The sequence below is a fragment of the Xenopus tropicalis genome, chromosome 1 (assembly GCF_000004195.4).
Source record: "Xenopus tropicalis strain Nigerian chromosome 1, UCB_Xtro_10.0, whole genome shotgun sequence".
NCBI classification, from domain to species: Eukaryota; Metazoa; Chordata; class Amphibia; order Anura; family Pipidae; genus Xenopus; species Xenopus tropicalis.
This window is the reverse complement of record NC_030677.2, coordinates 195,033,320-195,043,324: the sequence shown is the minus strand read 5'-3', so window position 1 is coordinate 195,043,324 and position 10,005 is coordinate 195,033,320.

Sequence of the window (10,005 nt, the reverse complement as noted above, 5' to 3'; positions counted from 1 at the left end):
AAAAATGACTGCGTGACCTATTTCCCAGCTGTGAAATCCCCAAAGAGCAGCACTGGGGTATCTGCTTCCCACATATCTGTGCAACATCATGATTAGCATCCCCACAATCCTGCCAGATGTTTGGCCCAATACGCTCATTGCTGGAAGTGTTAAATGGACCAAGAGAGACTTCTCTACTGACGTAAATGAAGCATACACAGAACATTGCCATATATTCATTTTACAACAAGGGGAAGAAAGTGAATTCAGCATGCAAATGGGTTACAAAAGTTACAAGTCTTTTTTATGGCTGGTCAACTTCATAGCAAAGTAATACAAACAAAACACCTCCCCACCTACTGGCAAAGTTGTGTATTACACAAGAGCACAACCACAGTAGGACTCAATAGTTCTTGTGGTTTCTCATGGCCTAGACTACGGATCATACCCAGTGGGTCTCCACCTGCTCCTTAGTGACAGCTCCAAGGCCAGTGATTAGATACAGTCACAGCTTGGGAGAAAAAAAATTATATAATTGAATAATGGAAATTATATAATTTCCTAATGGTCTGGGCTGCAGGCATTTAGTACATAGCAGATATCTCTTTGTGTAGATTTGTCTGCAGTGGCCCAGTCCCTATAACCACCCCATGTGCAACTCCAGTACTTAGTCCAATAAGAGGGCCTGGTGTATAAGGGAGATACGATGGACCAAGTTATGCAGGCTCCTATTGGCAGCAGTACCCTTGATTAGTAAATGCAATTAGAGGATCATTAATAATTTATCTTACTCTCTGGACTCTTATCAGCCTAGATCTGGGAATCCCTGTTTCATTCCAAATCTGCTACAAAAACCCCTGCTCAATGCACAATCTGCTCCAGAATCACTTGCTCCATGGCTTACCTGCTCCAGGGATCCCTGGCTCTATGCCCAATCTGCTCCAGGAACCCCTGTTTCATGCCTGACCTGCTGCAGGAACCCCTGCTCTATGCCCGATCTGCTGCAGGAACCCATGCTCTATGCCCGATCTGCTGCAGGAACCCCTGCTCTATGCCCGATCTGCTGCAGGAACCCATGCTCTATGCCCGATCTGCTGCAGGAACCCCTGCTCTATGCCCGATCTGCTCCAGGAAACCCTGCTCTATGCCCGATCTGCTCCAGGAAACCCTGCTCTATGCCTGATCTGCTCCAGGAAACCCTGCTCTATGCCCGATCTGCTCCAGGAAACCCTGCTCTATGCCCGATCTGCACCAGGAAACCCTGCTCTATGCCCGATCTGCTCCAGGAACCCCTGCTTCATGCCTGACCTGCTCCAGAATCCCTTGCTCCATGGCCTACCTGCTCCAGGGATCCCTGCTCTATGCCTGACCTGCTCCAGGAACCCCTGCTCCATGCCTGACCTGCTCCAGGAGCCCCTGCTCTATGCCCGATCTGCTCCAGGAAACCCTGCTCTATGCCCGATCTGCTGCAGGAACCCCTGCTCCATGCCCAATCTGCACCAGGAACCCCTGCTCTATGCCCGATCTGCTCCAGGAAACCCTGCTCTATGCCCGATCTGCTCCAGGAAACCCTGCTCTATGCCCGATCTGCTCCAGGAACCCCTGCTCCATGCCCGATCTGCACCAGGAACCCCTGCTTCATGCCTGACCTGCTCCAGAATCCCTTGCTCCATGGCCTACCTGCTCCAGGGATCCCTGCTCTATGCCTGACCTGCTCCATGCCTGACCTGCTCCAGGAGCCCCTGCTCTATGCCCGATCTGCTCCAGGAACCCCTGCTCAATACCCAACCTGCTCCAGGAACCCCTGCTCCATGCCTGACCTGCTCCAGGAGCCCCTGCTCTATGCCCGATCTGCTCCAGGAAACCCTGCTCTATGCCCGATCTGCTGCAGGAACCCCTGCTCCATGCCCGATCTGCACCAGGAACCCCTGCTCTATGCCCGATCTGCTCCAGGAAACCCTGCTCTATGCCCGATTTGCACCAGGAAACCCTGCTCTATGCCCGATCTGCTCCAGGAACCCCTGCTCCATGCCCGATCTGCACCAGGAACCCCTGCTTCATGCCTGACCTGCTCCAGAATCCCTTGCTCCATGGCCTACCTGCTCCAGGGATCCCTGCTCTATGCCTGACCTGCTCCAGGAACCCCTGCTCCATGGCCTACCTGCTCCAGGGATCCCTGCTCTATGCCTGACCTGCTCCAGGAACCCCTGCTCCATGCCTGACCTGCTCCAGGAACCCCTGCTCCATGCCTAACCTGCTCCAGGAACCCCTGCTTCATGCCCGACCTTATCAGGAACTATAGAGATTCGAACCCTGGACTGTATGCGGAACTCTAGGTGCACATGCTTGCTGAGCCACAGGGGGCTCTTTGAGCTACACGGGATCGGTTGCCCTAATGTCCCCTCTGCCTTTCTACCAGTTTCTCTGTCTATATTGGTCGTCACATGTGTGGCTGCTTTAGTAATCACCAGACTATATAAACCCTCTCCAGACTACACCCAGTGCTCGATCATCGTTCCCGCTGAGCCTGGTCTTGCCACTTCTGATACCTGATTCCTATGTTCCCTGCCTGGTTCCTGTTTGGTTTGTGATATTGACTTCTGCCCGACTTTCTGGATTTGCTTGAACTCTGCCCGGACTGACCCCTGCCTGACTAACGGATCTGATAGAACTCTGCCTGAATCGACCCTTGCCTGATTATCTGGACTTGTTAGAACACTGCCTGGACTGACCCCTGCCTGCCTTTGGATTCACCTGTTACCGGACTCTGTATTTATCACAGGCTTGTACATTACTTTTATTTCCATTCTGTTTGTTTTCATTAAAACTCCTTTGTTCATCTAACTTGGCTGTCTGGCCTTTTAAAGGAGTTCTGGATTATCTGCACATAGGCTCCTACCTGCCAGCCACTCACCTGTGGCTGCACCTGACAGACCTGCTCCAGGAACCCCTGCTCCATGCCTGACCTGCTCCAGGAACCCCTGCTCCATGCCTGACCTGCTCCAGGAACCCCTGCTCCATGCCCGACCTGCTCCAGGAACCCCAGCTCCATGCCTGACCTGCTCCAGGAACCCCTGCTCCATGCCCGACCTGCTCCAGGAACCCCTGCTCTATGCCCGACCTGCTCCAGGAACCCCTGCTCCATGCCTGACCTGCTCCAGGAACCCCTGCTCCATGCCTGACCTGCTCCAGGAACCCCTGCTCCATGCCTGACCTGCTCCAGGAACCCCTGCTCCATGCCTGACCTGCTCAAGGAACCCCTGCTCCATACCTAACTTGTCCAGGAACCCCTGCTTTATGCCAGATCTGCCCAGGAACACCCTGCTTCATGCCCCATTTGCTGTTGGAAACCCTGCTCCTGCTCCTGCTCCAGCGCTGCTCTAAACAGCTTTATGTTGCTGCTCTGATGCTTGATTTCCATACTAGAGCTAGAGTCGATTTTAATTAAATAGTTTATGTATCACGGAGCTGCAACTGTGTTAGCCTTTACTGCAGAAAGAGTAGAGAAGCTACAGGACCCAAGCTCCAGCTCTGTTGTCCTGCCCCATTGTCATTTCGGCTCCATCCCCTTCTTCAGTATACCAGCTGCCCAGCACAGCCGAACAGATAAGCTTGATTTTCTCTCCAGGCCAATGATGCCATATTCTAGCTTTGAATATGGAACCCTGACCATCCCTATTATCCATACACTGCCAAGAAACAAATGATCACAAAATTGAAATGAAGCAACTATAAGTACAAAGCATCACCAGAAATCTAAATGCATAAATGGGCAGAATAATGTAAATAACTGGATGGGAAACATAAAGTTTATGGTCAATGCAAAAAAAGTTGACATTTGAAATCTTTCTAAAGGGGAATATAAATATGGTTGTTATTTATATACATTGAATTAAGGATAATTGTATATAATGGAACAGAATTAACATAATAACCACATTAAAGGAACTGTAATACAACTGAAGTTTAAAAATGCCTGCCGTGTATCCTTTTACTTGCTAATTGGTCACTTAATCAGCGATACGCAATGCTCATTCCCCTTATTATATCATTATCAATGTAAGTACACTGGAAAATCCACATAGTATAATTATGTCTATTTTAGTATTCGTACTTCAAGTAAAATCGCCATGGAAAAAAAGGTTATTGTGCAATAGATCTAAAAACAGAAATTATTCACTAAATGTCATCTACACAAGAAGCAGCTTAAGGATAATATAATAAAATGTCTGCCCACATCTAGGAACCCACGACAACCAATCAGCTGACCAGTAAATGCTACCTGCTGATAGGTTGCTCTGGGTTACTACAAAAGTAGCGTATATGAGATAATTTATTACATTACCCAATTATTTCCTAGTTTAAATACATACAGAGAAGACATAGTGCTCTTTTTTACATAAAATAAAAATATTTCATACACTGCATGGAATGGAAGCCTCTAGCATAGTATCACTTGTAACAGAATAATCATAAATTCTACCATGATAAATATTAAACCATGATAAATATTGGGTTTAAGGGCTCAGGGAATGATGGTGCCTCCTAGAGAGGTTTTTACTTAATTTAAAAATGATTTTATATTTTCAGGTTTAATGAAAGAAAGCGCTCACTGCTGAGTTCCAAACTGTCTCCGGAAGCAGTCAGCACAAGGAATATTTATAGGCAGAGTGGGGGTTTTATGGGTGATCAGAGACAAACAAACCTAACATCCCCATGTGCCAAGTGTCAGCTGGAGCGCTGTAAAGGGCACAGCCATTGGACTCTGAAGCAGTGGAAATAAATAGCATTTCACCATCTGGCAGTCTGATAGGAAAGTCTGGGAGACTGCTACCTGCCTGAATGCCAACGGGGTTCGACGAAGGAGGAATTATGTTTCCGGGGCTGTTTTGCATGATTTGGGCTCTGGTCCAATTGTGAGCAAACCTTTAGGCTACAGTGTGTACTGTGACATTCTTGTGACATGCTGTGCTTCCTACTTGGTGGCAACAGTTTGGGGTCGGCCCTTTCCTGTTTCAGTACAATAATTCCCCCGTGCACAATGGAAGGTCCATACAGAATAGTTGGGTTGAGATACTGGCTCTGTTCAGGCCATTCCTGGTGAGAGTGGAAGAACTTGAATGGCCTGCACAAAGTCCCCACCCCAACCCAACTGAACACCCGTGGGATGACTAAAGGTGGGCAAACATGGGCCGATTCTAGCTTCCGATATCGGTCCCTTAGTATGGGCATTACCGACGGGCCTGCCCGAAATCTGAAATCGGCCAGATCTCAATCGGGCAGTTTTGAAAATTAGTTGGATCAGGGACCGCATCGGCTCGTTGATGCAGTCCCCACACCAACGGACGCCTATACCCGTCATTCCAATTCCAATATTCCGAATTAGCCTGATATCGCCCACCCGTAGTTGGTGATATCGGGAGAAGATCCGCTCACTTGGCGACCTCGCCAAGCGAGTGGATCTTAGCGCGTATGGCCACCTTTAGAATGTGAGCAAAACCGATCCCATCATCAGAGCCCAACCTAATGCTCTTGTAGCTGAATCCCAGCAACAATGTTCCAACATCTAGTGGAAACCCCCAGGTCCCAAGCAATCTGGATAACAGATCCCACACATGTACCATACATAGATTTCAACTGAACAACTTATGCACCGTATGGTACTGTCCTGTTACACCTTTCCCTGTGCTGCTGACTGTCACCATCTTCTTTCTTTCTTTCCTTGCAGATATTTACAGCAACCCTCCAAAAAGTTTATAGACGACTTGGCCTATCCGCTATCTACAATCTTAGCTCTTATTTGTTCAGCTGCTAGTAAATAATCTTGATGTGACTCACAAAATGATTGAGATCACAAACACACAACCTATTCCCTTCCAGCTGTTGCTGAACTACAATTCCCAGAATGCCACAAAGGTCTGGTTATAGCCGTCTTGTTTAGAGTAAAGCCACCTGGTAGAAATACAGCCGCACATTCTTACAATAGTTTATGATTTTTTGCAGTCGCCTGTTTTGGAAATACTGCCTCTAGTTCACTACTGCCATCTAGTGTTCCTCCAAGATAACAGTGGCGCATCATAGATCTTCAGTCAGATCTTTTTAAAGTTACAAATATATTTTACTTTTTACGGTTTAAAGAAAATGTTACATATAAAAAACAATAAAGGAAAACAAAATCACTGCTATATACAAGTCTTTATTTTGGGAAATGTATTAAATAGAGATGGTACTGCCCCACTGTTACCGGATATATAAGCTACTGGCCTATTAAATTACTGACTAATGACTATTAGCCAGAGATTATTACAAAGAGCTAGCTGCTAGTGTTTTCCAAGAAAAAGATAATAAAAAAAAGTACAAGAAATCGTATCTAACTAATCAATATGGCAATAACAATATATCCAGCATAAATGTTTTTTAAGGAAATCCCTAATGTTAGGAACCTATTGCAAGAGTTCAGTTTCTGACTACTGAGCTGTGATACACACTGCATTTAAATACGGAATAGCAGCATACAGTAACCATGCACAGCAGAAAAATAGCATTATTGTAGTAATGTAAAGCACAATTTATTATGCTGAACAGAACAGGGAACAACATAGTAATAGTTATCTGTAGGGATACAAACACTGTGTGGATCAGTACAATAATAAAGTTAAGTGTCAAAGACACAAGAAGAATAAGGTCCCTGACCCATAGATCTTACAATCCAGATGGGAGGGTAACTTACAGACATATTACAATGACACTGCAATATAAGTGCCAGTTCCTAGTTTGAGTGCTGTGCAAATGCTCCAAGACGGAGTTTTGAGTTAATAGGCTCCGCCCACTTTGGGGCATCCAACAAATACCATGGACTGACCCCATGACTATGTGATTCAAGTTTGGTGAGTGTAGCCTCAAAGCTGTAAGTTTGGCAGCAGTTTCAATTTCCCCATAAATGGGTGAAATTTGATGGGCTGTTGTTGGCCCCTCCTACTTTGGGATCATCCAACAAATGTTGCTGTTTCATTCGGGGTGACCCCATGATTATGTTATTCAAGTTTGGGGGGTGTAGCTTCAAAGCTGTAAGAGTGGCAGCAGTTTGAAAATCTTCCCTGTCAAAGTCAATGGGAAAATTGGGGGGTTCTGAGCGGCGCCACAAAAAGACGGGCGGCGGGATCGCTTAGAAAAGCACAAGCAACCTGCTCCGCTATAGGGCGAAGATGTGTGGGGAGTTTTTGTGCTGTAGGAGGAGTAGCGTTTAGAAAATGGGGGGCGCTAACAATAAGAAGAAGAAGCAAAAGTGGAAGAATCAGCTGAAGTGGAAGAACAATATGTTGGGGTTTTTAACCCAACACAATTAGGATGGAAAGAATTAAGTCAGGCACAAAAGGGCTTAGGAAGGAAGAGCTGGTTTGTTAGCAGAGGAGAGAATCTGATCATGGATGGATTATTACTTTGATGAAATTAGCAAAGGAGAGTGTATGAGCCTGAATGATTCTGTGTATGAGGGATGCACAAGGGTACAGAAAACAGAAAACAGGCATCACGGATTGGATCTGTTATTGTTTATAAGGGTACTGTACTGGTGTGTTACACTTAGCCTGTAAAGGAGCAAATCTGAACGAGTGAGCTAAGGCTCGGGGGTCTAAGCCATGTGTATGCCAAATTAAGACAGTGGACAAGGAGGAGAGTGTGAGACAGAAAACATAGCCAAATAATGATCAGAAAGAGGGAAGAGGTCACTATTAAAATCCAAAAATATTTTTTTGGTAAAGACTAGATCCGGAAAGTGGCCATGCTTGTGAGTTGGGGTGTATGTCCACTGCTGGAGTACAAAGGAGGAGGTTAGGCGGAAAGAACAAGAGGGCCAAGCTTGTGAAGGATTATTGATATGGTAGTTAGAATCTCCAAGGATGACTGCAGGGCTCTCAGTACAGAGAGAGAAAGCTGGAGGAATAGGAATAGGTTTGAACTAACAGTGATAAAAGAATTCTGACTGGGGTTTGTGTGAGAGAAAGAGAGACCACCACGAGAAAGCACAGGAATCGAGACCGCCATGAGAAAGCACAGGAAAGAGAGACCACAAGAGAGCACAGGAAAGAGAGACCGCCGCGAGAAAGCACAGGAAAGAGAGACCACCACAAGAGAGCACAGGAAAGAGAGGCCGCCACGAGAAAGCACAGGAAAGAGAGACCGCCACGAGAAAGCACAGGAAAGAGAGACCGCCATGAGAAAGTACAGGAAAGAGAGACCGCCACGAGAAAGCACAGGAAAGAGAGACCGCCACGAGAAAGTACAGCCTCAGTGGCAGGATCTTTCCTTTTTCTCTGCAATAATAAAGCAGTAGCTTGTACTTGAAGGTAACTAAGCTGTATAAATGCATATTGGTGGCAAAACAATCCTATTGGGTTTATTTAATGTATAAATGATTTTTGGCAGACAAGGTATGGTGAGCCAAATAATGGAAAGATCCCTTACCTAAGTTACCCCAGTTACTGAGCATTCCGGATAATAAATCCTTTACTTGTACTAATATTCTAATTAGTAGCACCAAAGTATAATACTAAGCAATAGAGGCCCACAATGTTAGCAAGATAGTATCCGAGTAAAAACATGCTATAGTGATACACACAGTGTTTATATACTAAAGCAGCAGTAAGGCAACTATTAGGGCTCTTGCATAAGTGTTTGCTCATACGTTCCTCATACGTTCCAATGCATTACCACCACAATTTAACGGAGCCCATTAATTCCAATAGAGACTGTACAAACGGAGCCGCACATAATTAACAAAGGACAGTCAGACTCTGTTGCCAGGTAACTGACAGAGGGCCCACAGCAATGGCAGTAAATCAGCAGAACAGAACATGGGGAGCTGCTGAGGGCAAATTCAGAGGCAAAGATCTTGACTACTAAACGCTGCGGTTGCCTTGGGCTGGTACAGAAACCCAATGTGCAGCACTTCTAGCCTAATTTTTACTTATTCTCCTTAGACAATTTTTTTTACAATGCAAAGGATCATTGTAAGTGGGATATTCCAGTCTCATACGCCTCACCAACCACTCCTCCTGAGCATGCTGCTTTGCCTTTTGCCACCATTTCTACATATCTGAACTTATCTCTAGATACCAACCAACGCACTTGTTACGCTCCCTACTGACCTGCTCCCCAACTCCTCTCTCATTCCCTCCTCACACGCTCGTATTCAAGACTTTGCAAGTGCTGCCCCCCTTCTCTGGAATTCGCTCCCACAAACTGTCAGACTTTCTCCCAATCTCCTTCCTTCAAAGGATCTCTAAAAATGCATTTATTTAGAGAAGCTTACCCTAATCTAGTTTAGCATACCCTCAGTGTGCTGCTAAAAGCAATACTCTATGCCACACCTCTCACAACTCTGGTCATGCCCATTCCCACACCTTGTGTCTCAACCCTTTCTCCTTGTAGATTGTAAGCTCTTTTGGGCAGGGCTCTCTTCACCTCCTGTATCGGTTATTGATTGCTTTATTGTTACTCTGTATGTCCAATGTATGAAACCCACCTATTGTACAGTGCTGCGGAATATGTTGGCGTTTTATAAATAAGTGTTAATAATAATAATACCATTAATAACATCTGAACTAATAAGCAATGCCCAACTCTGCCTCCCCATACAGCTCTGAAATGATCCATAATGCTCACAAACAACTGCTTCTCTCCTACCATCTACTCCTGGAGCATTCAGTGCTTCTGTAGAGCTTTCCCCTTCTTCTCCTGCATTCCCTTCCATGTCTCATCTGCCTTTCTACCAATCTCCCAGCCTTTATATTATCTCTGAAATCACATTTCTACTTAAGTGTATTTACATGTAGCCTAGTAATCCTTCAGTAAACACTGTCTGCCACTGCCACCTCCTAAGTGCAACACTCATTGCCACTTCTTTTCCCAAGCACATACCTACCACACAAATACTGCCCAATACAGGAGGTGATGAGGGCAGTGCTCATTACAACTTCCAGTCTAAGGTAGGAGTATGGGACCATGTGCAGTAAGTTGAGCAGAATC